General features: G+C 54.4%; 1 protein-coding gene across 2 annotated transcripts in view; it reads right to left on the minus strand.

Moving 5' to 3' along the window:
- The window catches only part of SLC45A4 (solute carrier family 45 member 4), a 99,770-nt gene that overhangs the window by 71,309 nt on the left and 5,581 nt on the right, over positions 1–22,880 (minus strand). The window contains exon 1 of one of the 2 annotated variants that reach the window (XM_003942081.4): positions 42–10,917. The exons of the other annotated variant lie outside the window; for it this stretch is intronic. The gene's annotated coding sequence lies outside the window, so the exon portion shown is untranslated. Of the gene's footprint in view, positions 1–41; positions 10,918–22,880 lie in introns of those variants that run through there. 2 annotated transcript variants of the gene reach the window in all.

Here is a 22,880-nt window from a genome sequence, read left to right on the forward strand (position 1 = left end):
ACTCGACGCCCAGCCCCTGCGAGCTGAGCAGCAGGACTCACCTTGGGCACCGTGAGGCGGGGCGAGGGAGCCAATCCTCCGGGCCCCATGTGCCCCCCGCCTACCCTGTCCTGCGTCGCCGACTCCAGGGTGGGGCCGCGACTCTGTCTCCTGGATCCCGGATGGCCGGGCGCCTGGCAACAGATAAGCCACCACAGCAAACAGAAATAGGTGGAAAATGGACTTAACTAAAAGGAGAAGTTTTAAGACGATTGTTGGGATAACAGGGAACAAAGGAGCATTAACACTCAGATCTGATTCCAACTTACTTTCATGAAAGACATTTAAGTAGCCTGGGTGACCAAATGCAACATGGTGTTGGGGCAGCTCTGAGGGCAGTGGGTCACACGTGGCCCCTGACATCAGCAATCCCAGGTTCGAGACTCCAAACAGCCAGGGGCCGTTTCGCTGCTGGGCAGGCCCACCTGCTGCAGGGCGTGTTTCTGCCACCACCTGTAACTCCACTGTGGGGGTCTCTATCGGTGTATGCGACAGCATGCAGCACCACATGCACAGGAAGCAAGCTGCCGGGACAGAGCCTGACTTGCACAGGTAACTGGAACCCTCCCCAACAGGAGGGCATTCCGAGAGCAGCTCCCTGTCCAGCACCCCATGAAGGACTAGCATGACCTTGCTTCTCACAGGGAAGGGAAGGGCAAAGGGCTCCGTGAGGTCTCCATGAGACCGGGCTGCGTGTCTTACACCAGGCTGCCTTCTCCTGCACGTTCCTACTCTAAGACAGCAGGGCCCAGGCATCCTCTCAGCAGCGCATGGGTTCCCTTGGCGTAGAGAAACTAAGTCTGAATCAGTCTTGAGCAGGTGTGGTGGCTCACACCTGTAATCCCAGCACTTTGGGAAGCTGAGTCAGGTGGACCTGTAATCCCAGCACTTTGGGAAGCTGAGTCAGGTGGATTACCTGAGGTCAGGAGTTCAAGACCAGCCTGGCCAACATGGTGAAACCCTGTCTCTACTAAAAATATGAAAGTTAGCCAGGTGTGGTGACATGTGCCTGTAATCCCAGCTACTCCGGAGGCTGAGGTAGGAGAATCACTTGAACCCAGTAAGTGGAGGTTGCGGTGAGCCACGCCACTGCACGCCAGCCTGTGCGACAGAGCGAGACTCCACATCAAAAAAGGAAAAAAAGTCTGAATCAGTCTCTTACAGTAGCCGTGACTGTGACAGGCTCAGCCCTCAGTTTCCCCATCTGTCAATGGGTGACACTGCAAGTGGTATGGAGTGCAAGTGGTGACCCAGCACAGCACCTGTCACAGCAGGCTCTCATCAACAGAGCGTGTGCTACTGGCCTGAAAGCTCTGCGGCAGCATGTGGGCCCTCCTCTGCTCTCAGAGACAAGGTAGCCTCAACTAAGGTGACTTTCTAAAATGGCCTTAGAGGAGTGAGATCCTCTCTTCAATACATGACAGTGTTTGCACACACACAAACACAAAACAGGATGATCTAGCTACTGAACACGGTCTAACTTTTGTTTCAATGGCTCCAAAGAATAAAAGAATAATCTAAGAAACACCGGGCAGGCCCAGGTCTCAGAATGTGGAGGCTGGAAGGAGCCTCTGAGCTGGTTTCACCCAACCTCAAACCTGCAGGGCAGAAACGGAGCCCAGGAGGCCAAGGGGGGCCCTCAGCAAAGAGGGCAAGGCCACGTGAGCAGAGCCTACCTACGCCCCTCCTACCTTCCCAGGGGCCCCACGCTGAAGTATCCTCGGATTTCCAGAAAACCGGCCAACTGCTCTGAAGGAGCCTGAAGGAGGTTCTGCAAACTTAAGCAGGGCTCATCATGCTCATCCGCTGGGCGGCCCCCACCTCCACCAAACTGCGCTTCTGAGCCTCTGTCTCCATCACTGCTTTGCCCGCAGGCCGCCACTCAGGGCACACAGCACTCAGCTCACACCAGCCCTGCAGAGCTCGTGGATGCGGTCTTCCCTTTGCCACCAACGCTGCGTGTGCCCTCCCTCTCCACTTCACAACATTAAACTTGTACCCATTGTCCAAGGCCTGGGCTACAAGTGACAGACTCCAAGAAGTCAGCCACCTTCCCCGAGGGCTGGCACTGCCTTTGCAACTTGGGTCCATGTCCCAAGAGTCTGCTGTGTGCCTCCAGTGCCTCAACAGACAGCTGCAGGTCCCTGGGCCTGAGCCCAGCTCCTTCCCCGTTTGAGCGCCACAGTGGCTGCTCGTCTGGGTGCCCACAAGTGGGGCTGGCTGGCCGGCACTCAAGTCGGAGATGCAGGGCAGGGACCACGCGATGTCAGCATGGCCTCGTGCCCAGGCCATCGGGGAGACCTGCACAGGTTCATGGCAAAGCCAAGACCGGCAGGATGCCTGAGGCCTGGCGGAAGTTTCTGGCAAAGCCTGAAGGGATAAAGCAGTGCCGACAAACCACCCCTAGAGCCTCCGGAATGTTTGCCATCTCATGACTTGCTGCATCCAAAACGTGTCACATCACTGCTTCTCCCATCCCACCACCTCACAGACATGCAGTTCTCTGCGTCCTGAGCTAGATGAGCACCTCTGAAGCTCGACTCTGCAGGGAGCCACAGCTAAGACATCCCAGGGACACCGGAGCCTCTGGGAGGAGGAGCAGGGAGCACTCAGTACTTCTCTCTACGGGTGCCAGTGGCAGTGCCTGCCCTCCAAGCCGGCAAACAGTCTCGTGCCTGGGAAGCTTCCCTCGCAGCCCCAACGCTCCAGCCTACCTCCTGCTCCCAGTGCAGTGCGCCCTGGACAGGCAGAAGACGACGGCAGAGAGGAAAACCAACAAAGGCTTCCAGCCCTGTAGCCCTGCGTGTCTCAACTGCTCCAGAAATCAACTCCAGGCATCAACATCAGTGTCACCCACACCTACGCTTTAGGCTAGTCCCAGGGGTCCCGGCGGACAAAGGTCACCACGGGGCTGTGGTTAGTCAGCTTTCAGCCACCCAAGCACAGAGCCTTAAGGATTTTCCTCCAGTGACTGCTGGGCAGCTTGAAGGAGCAGAAGAGAGGGGCAGTGCGGGTACAGCCCAGCCACGCGTCCACATGGACCCAGAAGAAACGAAGGCAGCTGGGTTACAGAGGGAGACCTCTGGCTCCACCCTGCTCCCTGCCGCAGCAGCACCCCATGATGGCTGGACATTTGAAACTGGCAAACTCCCAGAACCAAGGCGTTACAAAGCACTTAGGGACATCAAAGCCCAGCTCTGCACATGGGCTCTACAGAAGGAGGCTTTCACCGGCATAAACCCAAGTAGGCTCTGCGGAGCTCATGGCACCTAAAGTGGCTGAGGAAGCCTGAGGCAGAATGTCTTCCTGCTTACCTCAATGCCAAGAGTGTCCTTTAACTCCGACTGCGGTCCTGTGTTCTATGCGAGCTTTCACGTACACAAGATGCAGTGTGCTTAACGACTCAGTGATCATTTGGTGATGACAGTCACCTTTCCCAAAACTACCTGCCCCTGGATAATTGTCTATGGTCAAGTCATCAAGACTGTGAGGTCTGTGATATAAAAAGGACGGCCCAAAAGAGAGCTCGGGTGGTGGGCACAGGGACCTGGGGCCTTGAGAGCACAGAATGGGTGGCCAAAGGGCCAGGGCAGCAGTGTGCACTTGAGGGGACCTGCCCAGCACCCACCCCAGCCAGTGTGGGTCTCTCCTCGCACCCGCTCCAAAGGGAGGGGCTGCCTCCGGCACTGCGCGGCCATCCAGGATGGAAAGTTGGCTGCGCTGGCGAGGACGTCTGGTGTCTATAAAAATGTTCCTCCCAGGAGAGCCGCTGGAAACAGACTGAGATACTCTCATTCTTTTCCTTATTTGCCACTCTGAAATATAAGCCATTCTTCCTATTCTGAAATGGAACAGGTCAATACCTCCCACGGTGAACAGTGACCCAAAGAAAAAGATCACCAGATCCAAAATATTTCCAGTTTGGCCAGCGGCCCCAAGTAACTCTACTCTGTTTACTTGGTTAGAGCAAAGCTCTCCTGGGGGATGGAGCGTCTAATCCAGTATGAAGCCCGCCTGTGTCTGCCTGGGTCCCACGAAGAAGGGCTGAAGGGCGGGAGGCTCCCCACCCCCCGCCCCGGGAGGCCCTTCTGTGTCCCCACTGCGGCCTGACTGTGGAAGAGAAGAGCTGCCTGTGACCCCTGTCCCTGTCACAGCTGACGTTTAGGAGCTCTGTCCCAAGTGTCTGCTGTGGCATGTACAGCTGCCCCGCATCCTGACTCCCAGGGCCTCGGCCCCCAAGCAAGGCCGACTTGACAGGAACCAGCGGCCAGCAGAGGCCTGAATAGAACAGGGTCTGGAGCTGGCAGTGGGGCCTGGGGCCACTGGTTCCCAAGCAGGCTTCCTCCATGTCACAGGCGGCTCCTCCTCACCAGTGGCCCAGTGGGGTCCGGCACAGACTGAGGGTGGGTAAAACACTGGCTCCTGCCTTCAGCACCTGGTCATCACCCTGACCTGCCTGCAACAGCAGCCACTAGAGAGCGTCCACTGGAACCACAAAGCGCCTGCACCTCAGCGGTCACCCTTGGGTCACGGAGCCCCACAGCTTCCTTTACCACCATGGCTGATTACTCAGCCTGTGCCACAGCAGGGCCTCCCCAGTGTTGGAAGTCAGGTGATTCCCCCATTTTCTCCCCAGTTACACGTATTTGGCGTTCACGAAACCTTTACCAAATCCCCACTTCACGGTAACCGGCCTTGCACTTGGCCCAAGGTCATGGGGTGTCACACTTTTCTGCAGAAGAACCCCACTTCAGATAAGACTGGGGGTAGAAACCCCACCAAAGCAGTCAGCCTCTGACACATGCATGTTTAAAAGTCCTGTGAGGTCTGCATTCCACCACCCACTGCACGCTCATGGCTGTGTCCATTTAAAGATGTCTCCCGAAGACGCGCACCCCGCGTTAGGAAAGCGCCACCCCGAGATAACAAGGGCCAACAGGACAAGACCAAGAGGAAGGAACACGAACCACGACGGAAAGCACGACACTGGGTGGGGGTCTGCAAATGCCCCGCACCCCCTTCCAACCGGCCCGAGACCCCTGAAGACATCCGTGGCTTTCAGCTTTCCCGAGTGCATCTGAAAGATGTGAAATCCTGAGTTCCAGCCATGATCACAACAGAGCACCCTCAAGACTTCTGGAACCAGTGGGTGCTTCTCCCATCAGAACAGAGCTGGGCATCTCCCTGACCCTGTTCCTCAACAGAACCAGCAGCGTGAAGGGGCCTGCTGCTGCCTAGGGTGGGGTGGGGTGGGGTGGAGCAGGGCAGGGGCAGACATGAACAGCACCTCATGGCTCTGTGGCTCTCGTTACTGACCCCAGAGGTGTGGGCAGTTACATTGCAGGGACCAAGAACACACTGGCTCCCCTCTCCTGGGGACCTCCTAGTCATGAGCTATGCCCAGAGGAGTTGAAAAGCACAAGGGAAGACAGGCTACATCGACTCCAGCCCTTTGGGCACTGAGGCACTGGGTGCCCGCACCCCACACCCCCGCCTAGGGAAGGTGAGGCATGGGCCTTGACACTCTTCCTTCCCTTGGGAGCCCAAGAGAATGGGTAGTGGTGGTTTACTGCATGTTTGGAAAAGGCCTCCACCCTCACCACCCAGCGTGTGATGTGGGATTTGTGCCCTCAGGAGGCTCAGAGTCAGAGAGGCAGCCTCACACATGCAATCGTTAGAAGCAGAACCAGGTCAGCATGGAAGCCTGCCAGTGTATCTTCCTGGTCCCTTTCGGGGCCTCCTTTACCCACACTCCCTACTGAAACCACCTGAAACCCTTTCCAGATGAAGGACAGTACAAAACGAGGAATGATACTCCACAAGAAAGTAATTCCCCACTGAGCAACATTTAAGAGTAATTGCACTCATCTGGATTTGACCCGGATTCCTACATGCTTTCTTCAGAGCCTGCTCCCCAGAAATGTGACCCCCTCTGTTAGCCAGGAGTCCCTAGGAATGGTCTAAGGCACCAACTTTAACTTTCCTGCTTGTTTGCATATTAGCAGCAGACCCCATCACCACCATACTATGGCCTCCAACCTCTTCCACATCTTCCCCCAGTTAAGTTCAAGACTGGGGAAAAACAGAAGCAGTTGCTCTTTACAAACTACTTTAAACCTTGCAATGAAGCCAACCAAAATAAGTCCACAGTCCAACGTCAGCTTCGGTGGAGAGGGGCTGCAAAGTTCTTCTGCGACAGCCATGGAGCTCTTTCCTTAACTCATCCTGGTTATTACTTGTATCAATGAATCCAAAGACTATCGCAAAACATCAGAGGCCGACCAAGTACCATGTGACCTTGAAGAAGTCGCTTGACCTCTCCAGGTCATGTGTGAGGCTGCAGGGTGTGAACAGAGTCTCTCCAGGTCATGTGTGAGGCCGTAGGATGAACAGAGCCTCTCCAGGTCATGCGTGAGGCATAGGGTGTGAACAGAGCCTCTCCAGGTCATGTGCATGGGTGTAGGGTATGAACAGAGCCTCTCCAGGTCATGTGCATGGGTGTAGGGTATGAACAGAGCCTCTCGAGGTCATGTGTGAGGCCGTAGGGTGTGAACAGAGCCTCTCCAGGTCATATGCATGGGTGTAGGGTGTGAACAGAGCCTCTCCAGGTCATGTGTGAGGCCATAGTGAGGCATAGGGTGTGAACAGAGCCTCTCCAGGTCATGTGTGAGGCCGTAGGGTGTGAACAGAGCCTCTCCAGGTCATGTGTGAGGCCGTAGGTTGTGAACAGAGCCTCTCCAGGTCATGTGTGAGGCCGTAGGGTGTGAACAGAGCCTCTCCAGGTCATGTGTGAGGCTGCAGGTTGTGAACAGAGCCTCTCCAGTTCATGTGCATGGGTGTAGGGTATGAACAGAGCCTCTCCAGGTCATGTGCAGGGGTGTAGGGTGTGAACAGAGTCTCTCCAGGTCATGTGCATAGGTGTAGGGTATGAACAGAGCCTCTCCAGGTCATGTGTGAGGCCGTAGGGTGCGAACAGAGCCTCTCCAGGTCATGTGTGAGGCCGTAGGGTGTGAACAGAGCCTCTCCAGGTCATATGCATGGATGTAGGGTGTGAACAGAGTCTCTCCAGGTCATGTGCATAGGTGTAGGGTGTGAACAGAGCCTCTCCAGGTCATGTGTGAGGCCATAGGGTGTAAACAGAGCCTCTCCGGGTCATGTGTGAGGCCGTAGGGTGCGAACAGAGCCTCTCCAGGTCATGTGTGAGGCCGTAGGGTGCGAACAGAGCCTCTCCAGGTCATATGTGAGGCCGTAGGGTGCGAACAGAGCCTCTCCAGGTCATGTGCATGGGTGTAGGGTGCGAACAGAGCCTCTCCAGGTCATGTGTGAGGCCGTAGGGTGCGAACAGAGCCTCTCCAGGTCATGTGCATGGGTGTAGGGTGCGAACAGAGCCTCTCCAGGTCATGTGTGAGGCCGTAGGGTGCGAACAGAGCCTCTCCAGGTCATGTGTGAGGCCGTAGAGTGTGAATAGAGCACCTCCCGGGTTCCTTCCACTTCTACATGCTTTCATTCTACAACTGAAAACCACACACGAAGGGTGTTATCATCATGAGAGAAAGGCTGTCATAGCCCGGCAGCAACCTATAATAGACAGACTATAAACTCAGCACAGCTCACGCTTTCTTCAAAAGACTAATTTTAACAGGCAGAAGACATAACTGTAACTACGAAAACCTCTCCGTGCAGATACCAACTTTCAGCATCATGACTCAGCTGCTCTGATAGGTGAGGTCACCTGGATACTACGGGTGTTTTCACAAGAGGAAATAACCCACACGCGGGGCACAGGGTGCAGACAGTGGCCCTGACACAGACCAGCCTTCTCCCCGGAGTTCCTTGTTAACCCTTCCCAGCGAGTCTGGAGCTTTGCATTCCCATGGTTGGGGTGCTGGGCTTCTGGCCTCCTTGGCAGGCTGGACAATTCAAGACAGTCGAGCACTGTCTTTAATATGAACACCACCATGTATTCAGTTAAAAAGGATCTTCTGTGCGGCATCTTGTCAGTCTAGTGAGAGAACGATTTAGGCCATAACAGGTGAAAAGCGCCTGCTTTTACTCGCCACCCTATTCAAGAGCTGCCAAGGTGCAGCAGGCTCTCTGCTGGGCAGAAGCAGGCAGCCGGGTGGAACTGCTGGCATCTCCAGCATCTGCAGACAGGTCTTAGCGGGGCAGAAAGGAGGTGGCTCTCAGGAGGCACACAGGAGGGCCCGGGCCAGGGGCACCTGGAAGACGACGGGGCTCAGGGAAGGAGCCGCTCCATCTCGTACCCTCTCGTCCAGCCACCGAGGGGGTTGGATGTCTTTGCACTGACCCCTACATTTCTCCCACCCTCCCTGTCCCTTTGGGACTACATTTTCTGTGGGCCTCCCCATCCAAATGCAGACAGCCAGGCAGCTGGCACAGCAGAACTGGGGAAGCAGTCTGGGCTGCAGTCAGAGATGAGTAACATCGAGGCGCTCATCCTTGCGTGTGGGTGCGGGGAGGGGTCTGGGAAAGGACTGCAGCTCTCAAGAGTGAGGCAGAGGCAGGAGATGTGGTCCCACAGGGATAAGCAGGGCCTCTGCCAGCAATGAAACCAGCGAGGTGCATGCTGGAGCCAGGGCCTGGGGGAAGAGGATGAGCTGAGGAAGGCGGTGCCAGGGAGCAATGGGGGCAGAGGCCAGGGCGAGAGCAGGAGGGGCAGAGGCGGACGCGGACGCAGAGAGTGCACACGGCACTTTCGAGAAGGAGCGAGAAACAGGGCTGCCATCCGGGAGACTTGGACCCAAGAGGGGATGCACTTTTGTCCTTTTCAGTGAATGACATTAAATCCTACACTGATCAAAAATCGAAGTTCTAAACCTTAGCTCCCCTGAAGTCACTCAGCCCTTCATCTATGACAGACAGTCATAGATGTGAAGTCAATGTTATCTCAACCGCGGCTCAGCGTTCAAACAAGGAATCTCATCTTTCAGGGCTGCAGATGGGGTAACAGATTGCTGAGAATTATCAGTTTTATTTGAAGAGTGCAGAGAGGCGATTTTTATAAATGGGTATGACTGGGTTTTCCTCGGGTGGAGAAGAGCCAGCCCGGCCTGCTGAAAAGCCGACTTCCTAGTTCGGTGGACGCCATGCTGGAAAGGGTCAGCTCCCTGTGGTAAGAGGAGCTAAGAGATCAGGGGCCAGAAGGACCTTCGGGGGCTCCTGCGGCTGTGGCCCCTTCAGAAGGGGGCTCAGGGAGGCCAGGGGTGAGGGCTAGAGGAAGCCCACGGCCCCGGGTCTGCCCAGGCCTTCCCCGGCCCAGCCCACGGAGCACTCCAGGTAAGACAAGGACACTCCACGTCCTCCGCACTGGGAGCCCGCCAAGTGCCACCTCTACTGTGGAGGCCCGGGACGCCGGAGCAGGGAGGCCTTGGCCCTACAGCTTCAGATCCCAGATCCCAATCCTCTCCAAGCATGCAGTCCCTCACTTCAGCAGGGAAAATGACCTAGCAGAGAACTCCGACACCCAGACACCGCCCTACAGAGAACTTTAAAGAAGTAAAAAGCAAAAAACATACTATGTTGCATTATACTAGACAGTACAATCGTTACACATCCTGTGATTATACACGTCCATACATCATAACATGCACATGTACATACGTATATTACGCATGATCCACATCTTCTGTGGTAATCTCACACTGCACTGTGTACGAAGGAACCTATTTTTTAGTGCCGTGGTGTGCACACCTGGCTGTGAGTTCAGCACACGTGCAGGTGTCTGACCCTAGGCTCCTCTCCAGGACTCCTCGGCGCTGGCAAGAAGGCCCCAAGCGCTGCAGCTTCTAGCCCGGCCCTCCCACTCAGGCTGTGCTCAGGGCTGAGAATTCCACCCGCCACTCCAGCACTGCCAAGTCTCATCTCCGCCACATTTCTCAATGTGACATTGCACAATTCTTTTGGACAACCTTGGCTTTCTGTGGCACTCACTGCTAATTTTAACTACCTGATGTTTCCCCACAAAGTAAACGTGCGGTGCCCATGCCGCCAGCACGGCAGCATTCCGGGCACTCTGCAGATTCAGCAGTGTTGGTCACGACGACGACATGAAACACAACAAACCAGTCACGAGGGCAGACACCCTTGGGATTTATCTCCACTGGGGACGAACCCAGCCCACCCTCCTCCAGGGCTGCCAAGCACAGCTCCCATGAAGGACCAGGTCAAGCACACTGTCCTCAGGTCCAGAGATGGACCAGGCAGCCCATGCTGCAGGTGGCCCTACCTGGGGTCCAGAGACTGTGGGGATGTGGGGGGCCTAGGGAGGAGCTTCCCTGGACACACATGAATACCCCCTAAATTGTTTTTTTTTTTTTTTTTTTTTTTTTTTTAAGGACAGGGCCTCGCTCTGTCACCCAGGCTGGAGTGCAGTTGTGCGATCTCAGCTCACTGTAACCTCTGCCTCCCGGGTTCAGGTGATCCGCCTGCCTCAGCCTCCCAAATAGCTGTGATGAAAGCTGCCTGCCACCATGCCCAGCTAATTTTTGTATTTTCAGTAAAGATGGGGTGGTCTTGAACTCCTGACCTCAGGTGATCCGCCTGCCTCAGCCTCCCAATGGGCTGGGATTACAGGACTGAGCCACCACACTGGCAAAACATCCTGTAACTTGTATATGAAATCGCATATATTTGCATTTTTGTGAGAACAAGTTTACAGTCTTCACTAGATTTTCAAAGGAATCCATGACCCACAAAAGATTCAGAACCAGCCGAGTCTGGAGAAAGAGGGCTGGGGACACACAAGTTGCCTAACTGGAGAAAGGAATTTTCCTTGGGATGCGGTTATTACATTATCTTCTCATAATTTTTAAAAAATGGGTCCTCTCTTGTAGCTTACTTCAGAATTTGGTTGAGCAATTTAGGTTCATACCAAAAAAAAAAAAAAAAAAAAAAAAAAAAAAAAAAAAAAAAAAAAAAGGCAAATAGAAACAGAGGAAAATAGATTCTACATTTAGGAAAAGCTATGAGGAACAGACCGGATCATTACAGAGCTGAGATTTTCTGAAGCTCATTGAACTCATACTCAGTGATGTCAAAAAGTAACAATCAAACCACATTTTCTAGAACTGATCCCAGAGGAGTGGACTACACCCACATGTAAAACAACTGCATCCGCCACATAACATCAGTCAGGCAAGCAGCGGTATCTGGAGTGGAGTCCCGGGTGAGTGTTACCAGCGTGGCTCGCCAGTGCAGCGGCCAGCTTGTTCTGAACCCTCCCGGGTCAGTGTTACCAACACGGCTCACCAAGGCAGCAGTGAGCTTGTTCTGAACCCTCTGTATAGGGTGTTAGCTCATGCATTTTGAAAAGTAACCCAGGAGAGACCCAGCGGAGGAAAGACTGAGCTAGGAAAAAAACCAGCAAAACACTGGTTTCACATTTCATAACCAAAGCAAGAGCTGTCCTCCAGATAAAACATTCATCTCATCTGCACATTAGGTTGAAAGAAGCGGTTGGGGCACCACCGCTCACCCTTAGATTCCGGGCTCTGGCCACCGAGTTGGCTCTCAGAGCTGCTGCTCCTGCATGCCAGGTGCTGGGAGGTCGTGCACTAACTTAGGTATCACAGCACAGAGAAACCAGACCTCATGCGCCCGACTCCCGCCCCTCTCCGCCTGGGAGCCGCCTGGAAGCTGCGTACAGCAGACATGCGGGTGTCCATGTGCAACCCAGGCAGGTTCTCACAGGAGAAAGCAGCGCACGCTCGGGAGACCTGCAAACATGTCCCACCACGTCGTGGCACTCTAGGCCTGCCAATCTGGCTCTGGGCTTAGGTTCCTCAGCTATGCGGGCCAGCACAGTCCCTCCGTCTGCTCCCTCCCCACAGCTCCAAGTTACCACCTTCAAGGTCACAGCTCCCACCCAACAGGGAACCATACGAGGAGGCCGTGGAGCAAAGAGCCCCCCGCACACCCGGGGCAGGAGCTGGTCAAGCACGCAGGCGCCTCAGGTCCTCCTTGGAGGCTGTGGCCTGCTCCTCCACCCCTGGTCTCTTGGGGGATTCCAGTAACAGCTCTCTCCTGAGCCCCTTGGGCCTGGAGTGGAAGCAACAGCACGAAGCTTCACCCCTCTTTGCTGGTGTTCCCTCAGCCTTGCCCAACGCCCCGTCGGGCCCTCACTGCCTCTTTCCTTGCAGGTGCCACCTGCCACCTGGCAACACGAGGACCTACCCGACACAGCAAGTAACATCATTCCATAACACGCACAGGCACACACAGTCTCCAGGGGCCACTGCGGGTGTCGGTGACAAAAACCACACCCTATAAACGATGATGAAGGGCTAGGAAGTTCTTGATTAACTTAACAGACCAAGACTAGAACCATCAGCCTCGAAGCTGGTTCTAAACTACAGGACAGAGGAGTTAGCCAATGCTTGACCCTGGGACACTCAGGCAAGGGGCCTATGTGCCCCCCAGGGCCCAGGTCACAGGTCAGTCATCAGAAATGGGTATCGGACATCCACATGCATGGCGACTTGAGGACAGCGGCTCCACCCCACTGAGGCTGGATGTGTGGGGCTGTGTAACGCACGCCAGCAATTCATTGTGACTACGGCAACCTGCTTTCTCAAGCCCACGAAATATTAAAGAAAATGGATGGCACTGTGCAAAGTGTAGGATGGAACCGAAGAAGCCCCACTGAAGACAGCATGGCGTGGTGGCCTTTGAGCTGAGCTCAGTGTTGGGGCAAGAGAAACGGCATGCTTGGAAAGGCATGCATTTTCTGCATATAAAACGTATCTGCAATCAAAAAACATAAATGGGCTGGGAGCAGTGGCTCATGCCTGTAATCCCAGCACTTTGGGAGGCCAAGGTGGGCAGACAGCTTAAGGTCAGGAGTTCAAAGCCAGCCTGGCCAACATGGTAAAACCCCACATCTACTAAAAGTACAAAAATCAGCCAGGTGTGGTGGTGGGCGCCCATAGTCCCAGCTACTCAGGAGGCTGAGGTACAAGAATCGCTTGAACCTGGGAGGCAGAGGTTGCAGTGAGCAGAGACAGAGCCACTGAACTCCAGTCTGGGGGACAGAGTGAGACTCTGTCTCAAAAAAAAAAAAAAAAAAAAAAAAAAAGTAAATGTAAAAAAGATCTTCTAGGGTAAAGAGCTACAGAAGAAAAAGTGAGAAAGAATGGTCTGAAAAAGGGTTGAGACATCTGGCGTGGGGCTTCGGGCCAGCTGGCAGCAAAAACGAGACCCTTGGGCATGCCGTGCTGCAGATTGGAAGGACCTGAGTCCACGGACCAGGGTCTCTGCGGGCTGCTGGCACAGCACTACCCCAGAGCCCACCGAGTGACCCTGCCCAGGCTCCTGGGGACATGTGCCACCTGAGAAAACCTTGGTGACTGGTCAGGATGGCTGGACGCAAGAGGGTGTCAGTCAATGCTGCTGAGAATGAACGCGCAGCACTGGGAGGGGCCGCTGTGGCAGAGGCACTGAGGGAGTGCGCGGGAGCCAGCCCCAGCCTGGAGGCAGAGCAGGAGGTCACGGAGGCGGCCCTGACCCAAGCCCGCCTCACCAACCTCATTTCCAAGGCAGCACTGCGGGCAGACGGCCAGTGGGGACAAGGCTGGCCTGAGGCTCGCTGGGACACACAGTCCCTGGTGGTCCAAGCTTGGGACCGTACAGCCCCATGAAGCCTCCCCAGAGCGGTCCCCTCATGGCCGGTCCCCTGTGAGCAGTGAAACGGCACCAGTACCCCTGTGGCAGGAATGGCTGTGAGCTCCACATGGGACCCACGTCCCAGGGAACCGGTGTGTGCTAAATGGGGGCCAGCAGCCAACAAGGCAGGAAACCACATGCACGAAGAGGGCAGCACACACAAGGGGAGCAGCAGCACTGACCCCATGCCCGGGTGGTGCAGAACCCCTGTGTGGGAGGTACCCTGGGAGGGAGTCACCTCCTATGACACCATTGGCAGAGCCCCACCAGGAGCCAATGCCAAACCGAGGCCTCATCTCACCCTTGAAGGGCTGCCAAGGCACTCCCAGGTGGCGGCCTCAGCTCAAAGGTGAGCAAAGTGAGTCAGGAACTGGCAGGTAACGGACCATTCATCCCCGGCAGAGTGGGGGGAGCAGGTCCCCCACGTTCCCGATGGACAGTCCTCCCACTGGGCTTCAGGAAGGAGCCGCAGGTGCGCCTGTCTGTCCTGGGTTGACAGAAGGGTGCAGACATTCCAGACAGGGAAGTGAGAACACGCAGGACAGGAGAGAGCAGCATGGCATGATCAGAGAGAAGCTGCCACAGGCTGGAGGCACAGGAGCCACGGAAGGCAGCCCCTGGGACGGGAAAGTGGGAGGGATGCTAGGACCATGCCTGCTTTATGGGTAGGGCCCTGGGGCACACAGAAGTTAGAGATCTGCCCCAGGCCCTGAGGGAGGCTCCAGAAGCCAATCTCTGCAGGACCTCCCACGCCTGGCAGGAAGTGCCCAAGGGCACCAGGCGAATTCCCAGGGCCGCCACCTTCAAGTTAGGTTCAATCCCTCAATGAAGATCTCTTTTTAAAATGGAGACAGCCGTGCATCACAGAGCTATTAACACTGAAAGTTATCAGTGTTATCAGGAGCTACAGCACTCAGCAGGGGACAGGTGTAAGGAGATCCCTTCCGCAATCACGTGAAGTCAGCTAGGACGCAACGCAGCTGGTCTGGAGGGCCCGCTTCCGCTCTGTAGCACCCGGCGTGATCCACAGGCAGCTCTACCTCCCGAAGCTGTCCCAAGGCAGCAGTGACTGGGGGCCTCAACTGACCACTCAGAACCCAACATCGGCCTGAAAGGTCATCAGAGGCAGGAAGCACTGGGCAGGGCACCCTGCTTGAGAACATGTGATGAGAGAAAACAACTTCTCAAGGCTGAAGGCCTAGAGAGCCCCAGCAGCCCCACAGCTCCGCAGCCTGCACAGCCCAGGATGGCGCAGAGTTCATCTCGTAAGGTGAGTTTCCCTGGCTCTGCAGCTCTTGCCGCTGTGGCACAGGGGACGAGATGTCCACAGCCCGGGGTTCAGCCTGACAAGGCCACCATCCAAGCCTGACCCCTGGAAAACAGGCTTCCGTCCAGGCACCGCCTGTGCCCTGGGCACTTATGAGAACGAACGGAGACGGCGCCAAGGCTAGTCCAGCTCCACCTTCCAAAACGGCAACTTGGTCCTCACGCACAGGCCCTGCCAATGGTGGCTTTGTCCTGAGCACCGGCTTTGTTTCTTCCTAAGCCTCCATTTCCAAGAAGTCCTCCCTCAACAGCCCACCCAAAGTGATGATAAGCATTGGAGCTGTAAGAGCATTGGCATCAACTCATTCACCTTCATTCTGCAGCTGCTGCCTCTGCCCCTCCCACTGTCCTGAGGACATCTTACAGCAGAGACATCCGGTTAGGAGTTAGGGCCAGGCACGATGCCTCATGCCTGCAATCCCAACACTCTGGGAGGCCAAGTCAGGAGGATTGCTTGAGGCTAGGGGTTCAAGATCAGCGGGCCAACATAGCAAGACCCCATCTCTACAATAAATAAAAATAAAAAACATTAGCCAGGTGTGGTGGCACACACTGATAGTCCTAGGTACTCAGGAGGCTGGGGCAGGAGGATCACCTGAGCCCAGGAATTCGAGGCTGCAGTGAGCTATGAAGGAGCCACTGCACTCCAACCCGGGCAACAAAACAATATCCTGTTTGAAAAATAAAAAATAAATTAAAAAAAAAAAAAGAAAAAAGGTCACTTAACATCTCTGAGAGTCAGTTTTCTCATCTGTGAAACAGGGCCACTGCTTCCACGCAGAGTGGTTGGCGAATTCAGAAGCGAATTCTAAACCCACATGGCAGGTGCTTCACACAGAGCCTGCCATGGTCCGTAATGGTTCTGAAGGCAATTCGGTTCATCAGAACTAATGGTTACTGAGTGCTGCTGTGTGAGTGTCGGCATCCCTCCCCAAATTCACATACGGAAATCCTAATTCCTAAGGTGGTGGTATTAAGAGACGGGCCTTTAGGAGCTGCTCCAATCACAAAGCAGAGCCTGCATGGATGGGACAGTGCCCTTATACAAGAGGCAAAGAGGCTGGGCACACCGGCGCATGCCTTAGTCCCAGCTACTCAGGAGGCTGAGGTGCGAGGATCGCTTGAGCCCAAGGAGTTTGTATTTACAGCACAGAGACCAGCCTGGACCCTGTCTCTATAAAAATATTTAAGAGATCAGGGGCCGGGCGCGGTGGCTCAAGCCTGTAATCCCAGCACTTTGGGAGGCCGAGGCGGGTGGATCACGAGGTCGAGAGATCGAGACCATCCTGGTCAACAAGGTGAAACCCCGTCTCTACTAAAAATACGAAAAGTTAGCTGGGCATGGTGGTGCGTGCCTGTAATCCCAGCTACTTAGGAGGCTGAGGCAGGAGAATTGCCTGAGCCCAGGAGGCGGAGGTTGCGGTGAGCCGAGATCGCGCCATTGCACTCCAGCCTGGGTAACAAGAGCGAAACTCCGTCTCACAAAAAAAAAAAAAGAGATCAGGTGTGGTGGCTCATGCCTGTCATCCCAGCAGTTTGGGAGGCCGAGGTGAGCTGACCATGAGGCCAGGAGTTCAAGTCCAGCCTGACCAACATGGCGAAACCCCACCTCTACTAAAAATATAAAAATTAGCTGGGCGTGGTGGCACAGCCCTGCAATCCCAGCTACTAGGGAGGCTGAGGCAGGAGAATCACTTGAACCAGGGAGGCGGAGGTTGAAGTGAGCCGAGATTGCGCCACTGCACTCCAGCCTGGGTGACAGAGCAAGACTCCATCTCAAAAAAAAAAACATTTTTTTTTTTTTAATTAGCCAGACTCTGTGGCTCACGCCTGTAATCCCAACACTTTGGGAGGCTGAGGTGGGCAGATCACATGAGGCCAGGAGTTTGAGACCAGCCTGCCTAACATAGTGAAACCTGGTCTGTGCTGTAAATACAAAAATTAGCCAGACATGGTGGTGCATACCTGTAATCCCAGCTACTCAGGAGGCTGAGGCACATGACTCAATTCAATCATGTGCAACCTCTGGAGGCAGAGGTTGCAGTAACTTGAGATTGTGCCACTGCACTCCAGCCTGGGCAACAGAGAGACCCTGTCTCAAAATAAAAATAAATAAATTAGCCAGGCATGGTGGCACACACCTTTAGTCCCAGCTACTCAGGAGGCTGAGGCAGGAAGATGGCTTCAGCCCAGGAATTCAGCTGTAGTGAGCTATGATTGCACTGCTGCATTCCAGCCTGGGTGACAGAGCAAGATCTCATTTCCTTAAAAACATTAAAATTTAAAAAAGAAGGCCAGATGTGGTGGCTCACGCCAGTAATTCCAGCACTTTGGGAGGCCGAGGTAGGCGGATAATCTGAGGTCAGGAGTTCGAGACCAGCCTGGCCAACATGGTGAAACCTCATTTCCATTAAAAATACAAAATTAGCTGGCTGTGGCAGTGTGCACCCCTGGTCCTAGCCACTTGGGAGGCTGAGGCAGGAGAATCACTTGCACTGGCAAGGCAGAGGCTGCAGTGAGGCAAGATCACGTCACCGCACTCCAGCCTCGGTGACAGAGTGAGACTTGGTCTCGAAAACAAGAAAAACAAAAAAAGGAAGTGGAGAGAAAGACCTCACACCCTCTACCACAAGACAGAGCAAGAAGGGGGCGCGTCCGAACCCGGAGTGGGTCCTCAGGAGATGCCAGTCTGCCTGTGCCTGCCCTTGACCCTCCAGCCTCCAGAACCATGAAAAACACATTTCTGTTGTTGCTAAGCCATCTGGTCGATGGGATGTCGTTAGTGCAGCCTGACCACTCTAAGACACTAAGCCCCGCTAGGTTTGCCACGCTGCTCTAGAAACACCAGTGAGGGCCTTGGGAGGAGGGTCAGAAACCGCCCCCTCTGGATTCTTCTCTACACCGTCTACTTGGGGCTTCAGAAAGCACAAGCACCTCCCAAGCAGCCTTCCCCTCTGAGTTATTAAAGCCAAATGCAACAGGGCTCCACCAAGCAGGGGCAGGCACCTGGTGGGTGCCGGGCACTCTCCCCACCTGGCAATGCAGCAAGTGGATGCTGGGGGGAGGCAGACGTGGGGGCCACGCCTAAGGCCCACTAAGCCGAGGCAGAACTGTGTGGGCAAAAATAAATCCCCAGATGGACAAGGCTCTGAGGGGATCAGGAGAAAATCCACATGGAAATGTTTAAAACCTATGCCCAGAACCCTATCATCGCCAGGCAGAAACCACAGCCTGCATCTACGGGGCTTCCAGGCTCTCCACAGACCCGGAAGCCTTAATCAAAAACCCATCTGAACTTATAACCACAAACTGGCACCAGTCGCAGGGCCCTTATCGGCACACAGCCTTGCTGCCAGGGAGATGGCACGAACTGTCAGGAACCAACCCGGGGCTGCGAGCCCGGCCAGTGGCCGCACCACACACAGCCTGCATCCGCAGACTCTCCACCCGCAGAGATCTAGGAGATGGCAAAATGCTTTCTTCTTCTGGCGTAGATTTTTGAATTAGCAAAACTGCCACTGGCTAGTTCACTTGTTGCAAAAACGGTTCCAATTTTATTTTAAATTTTATTAGCTTTAAACATGATCTCATTTCATTTCATGAAAAGCTACTAAGATTTTTCTCACACGCAGCCGTAGTATTAAAGAGAAGGACCGGACGCCCAAAATTGCAAACAAAACAAAACAAAACCAAAAAACCCCATTAGCTTCTCCCTGTGCCTGTTCACCCAGCTTTCCACTCCAGTTGCGGAAGGTGGGCCACAGGGCTGCCCGGGAGGCCCCTGCCCCGGCCACAGCCCCCGCAGTGAGCCTGGCTGGCCCAGCAGGCCCCGCGTCCTCATGTCTATGCTCCATAGACTCTTTCTGCAAAGCTCTTCCCCTCCTCCCACGGGCCATGTCCTTTAAAACTCAGTTAAAAGACGAGCGAGAGTCAACAGAGTTGCTGACAGGTGATGAGTCTGGGGGGCTGACACGATGGCGCTATTTTCACTCGTCTCCGGCTTGTCTCAGAACATCCAGAGCAAAGAGTTTTGAATAACAATGTTCTGTTTCATTCGAGGACCACCTGCTTAGACGTCTTCCATGCCCAGCCATGGGTTGGATGCCCTCCTCAGGGTTTTCCCAGGCCTGCCCCATTCGCTACCCAGATGGCCAGCTTCTCAGGCACGTGCCTTGAGCCTGGCACAGAACAGCCACCTGGGAACCATCTCCAGAATGGAACATACCACAGCAGGCCCAGTGCCCTGCTAGCTTACAGGCTAAGCCTACAGACAGCGCCCAACAAGAGGGCAAAGCTGGGCACCAAACGCTCACCCAGCAAGCCAACTGGCCAGCCCGAAAGAAACAACAAGGAAACAAGGGGAGCGGCAGCATCCGCTCCCTGACCTCTGAGGGAGCCAACCCAGAGGGCAGTGCCAGCTGGGCACAGCTGCCTGTGCCTGTAAAAGCCGGGGCTCCTTCCTTCCAAGCTCTTGGCCAGGGAAGAGGAGCATGGGAACCAGCATGCTGCATGGACTGACGGCAAGGCTGGCCACAGAGCCCCCTTCAGCAGCACCTACCTGGCACAGGGAGTGACCGCAAAGATGACCTGACGTCGAGTCCAAGGCATGGGCGGCACTGCTGCACTTCTCCAGGCAGAAGACAAACGGCACTTTTCAGTAAGGGCTGGGGGAGCTGATGCGCAATGCGACCCAGTGGCCCACGGGTGCCTCCTCTCCCTCGTCGGCGCCCTCCCCAGGCACTGCTCCACAGGGCCTAGCTGGGCGCCCAGCACGCATGCAGATGCCGCACTGTCTCGCAGCATGAATGCTGCTGTGACCCCTTCTCAGGTGCCTACTGAGTGCTGGGGACAGAACCCCGTCCTGTGCCCCGGTTACCACACGGAAGCAGAAGCCCCAAGCACTGGGTGGCTTCCGGAAGGTCGCAAAGCCAGGGAGGGCCCAGCCCAGACTGTCAACTCTCCCTACACCCCCTACAGTGAGGACGCCAGGGCTCCATGATGCCTCCACTGAAGGGGAAGGCAGGTGGACAGCCCAGTGCTTTTAAGAACTAAAAACACTCTCGACATGTCAACAGCTCAGTAGTGAGCCAAGAATGTTTTAAACCGCCCTGATATTCCCTTCAGCTTGGGGAGATGCCTGTCACACTAGGGACACCAGTTCCAGGCTTGCAAGTCCATGAACAAGACCACCTGAGCTGTGGGCATCGTTCTGGCCACCCAATCAGAGCTGCCTTTCGAAGGGCGCGGTGAGCAGCCGCAGAGCTGAGCCCGGGACTGGCTGCATCCCGCAGAGGGTGGTGGTGCGCAAGACCTGAGGGGTGGGCCTTCCGCGCGCCAAGCTTTTAATGCCGATTTATAGAAGTGACAGGAAAAACCACGAGCAGTTATTCTAGAACTCCTGGCTGGGAGAGGGTCTGCAGACTGAAGTAAAGCCCCAGCTTAGGGCAGGAATTTCTAGAAACAAATGGACTCCGCTATACGTGCTCTTCTTCAGCAGCCAAAACATTTCTCAAAGTCTTCTAAGAGCCTGAAACTTTGACTTCAGTATCGATACCCAAAACACCAAGAAAATATAAGGATTTGCTGCTTTGGAGAAGGGACCAACGGAGGTGATTTCACCCATTTCTAGGGGGTGATTAGGGACTGGCCTGTCTTCCTGGTCCGGCTCTTCACTGTGTAAACCACAGCGCTCCTAGAACAGGACGTAGGAGCTGCCCCTCTCCTCACCCATCCCTGGAACAAAGGGGCTGGCCCCTCCGTCTGAGGACAGCGGCGCCTCCCCAAGTATCCGCACGGCTGACTTGGAGGTGATGCGTTCTTAAGTGGATTCCTAGTGGCCAGCCCTGCGGACGGAAGACAGGTTAAAACCTCCGGCGGACCCACATCACCGGTCCCACAGAGCTGCGCGAGTAGCCCGCTTTCCCCCAACAAAGCAGGAAGATGCCAGACACCCCAGCTCGGTTGCCTCTCCTCTCATGTCATAAAACCAGCACACAACGCAGTTCTACCACTCTGTCCTCAGGATGCCGTTTCTGAGTGGGAAGGGAAGTGATTTTTTTGGGTTACTAAACTGATTTTCATACCAAGTTTCAATAGGTCTAAAGGCTAAAAATAGTAAATCTTTCCACTTTTTGAGCATTTCCACATCTGAGCAATTTCTCAGGGATGCGAACTGTCAATGCCCCACACCAGCTTCATCTGGGTTCTCAGGGAGAGGCCCACCTTCCCACCCCCGCCATGGCCCTGATCCTAGAGGCAACCTGGCGGCCTGAGACCAAATGCCCCACCCCGGAACAGGCACAGCAGTGCCCTGCACCGGAAGAAGGGTGGAGCAGGGTGACCAGACTCCTCCCGGGCAAAATCTTCTGGAATCGGAAGTCTGACCATGTTAGTCTTCTATCACACCTTTCTATCAAATTAAAATTTAACTCAAGGCACAATTCCATAGGCTTACGTTTTAGCCCAACCAAATAAAAACGCTGCAACATGCTCACTCGTGAAGTGGATCATCTGCCCTCTAACAGCACATTTAGAAAACACGCAATTAATAAAGCTTCATGCAGAGCAGCACTGGCACCACGACCTGATGAAGTGGGACGGCCCTTACCTGTGAACCAGGCATGGTAGCATGGCGAGCACCCTGGGCCAACACAGGAGTGTCCTGAGAGGGCTCCGGTGTGGGAACTCAGAGAGCCTCGAGGTCCCCAACAACTCCTTCCTAAAACTGAACTGCCTGAGAAGCTGCTGCAGAGGAAGTCCCAATGCCCAGGGGGCCCCCACCTCCACTCAATGTGACCCTCACACTACCTGCCCCACCCAGACAAGAAGGCACTCTTCCCAGGGAATGTTCCAGTAACAGAGATGTACCTGGCATCAAGGACAGTTCAATTATCCCTTTAATTAAGGCACCTTAAAGGGACCTACCCCCCTAGCTCTTTGAGACCTCCTTCCAGTATATTTTGATTTCATGCATTTAGTAACTGTTTATCAAGATCAATGATCCATTTATGCTTCTGTGGTCAATTCTGTACTGATAATTACAATGACAACATTCTTCTGGATCATGTTAACATAGCCTAATGATCACAGAAATATTTTAAATTGCAATATATATACGCTTCCATCACAGAGAAGTATAAAGAGCAGTCCATACGCCAGGTGTGGCAGCTCACACCTATAATCCCAGCATTCTAGGAGCCTGAGGAGGCGGGAGGGTCGCTTGAGGCCAGGAGTTCATGACCAGCCTGGGCAACAGAGTGAAACTCCGTCTTTACAAAAAATACAAAGAAAAATAATCCCAGCTACCCGGAGGACAGAGGTAGGAGAATCACCTGAGCCCGGGAAGTCGAGGCTGTAGTGAGCCATGACTGCAACACTGACTCCAGCCTGGGGGACAGAGTGAGACTCTGCCTCAAAAAAAAAAAAAAAAAAAAAAAAAATCAGCCTGGGCAACATAGTGAGACCCCATCTCTGCAAAAAATAAAAATAAAAACTAGCTGGGCATGATGGCATACAGCTGTGGTCCCAGCTACTTGGAAGGCTGAGGAGAGGGGATCTCATGGGCCTAGAAGTCCAGGCTGCAGTGAGCCCCGATCTCGCCACTGCACTCCAGCCTGGGTTACAGAGGGAAACACTATCTCAAAAAAAAAAAAAAAAAAGAAAAAAAAGAATGAGAGATAAAAAGACTTCCAAATGGAGCAAACATACAAGTTCACAAAGAAACAATGATGTGTCGCAACCGTTAAGAACAGTTTGTTCATTTTTTTTAAGGGTGATTGACAGTAGTTATCGAATCATTAAGATATTTAACATTGGATACTTTTTAAAAGCAATAC

This window comes from Saimiri boliviensis, chromosome 15 (genome assembly GCF_048565385.1).
Source record: "Saimiri boliviensis isolate mSaiBol1 chromosome 15, mSaiBol1.pri, whole genome shotgun sequence".
Lineage (NCBI taxonomy): Eukaryota > Metazoa > Chordata > Mammalia > Primates > Cebidae > Saimiri > Saimiri boliviensis.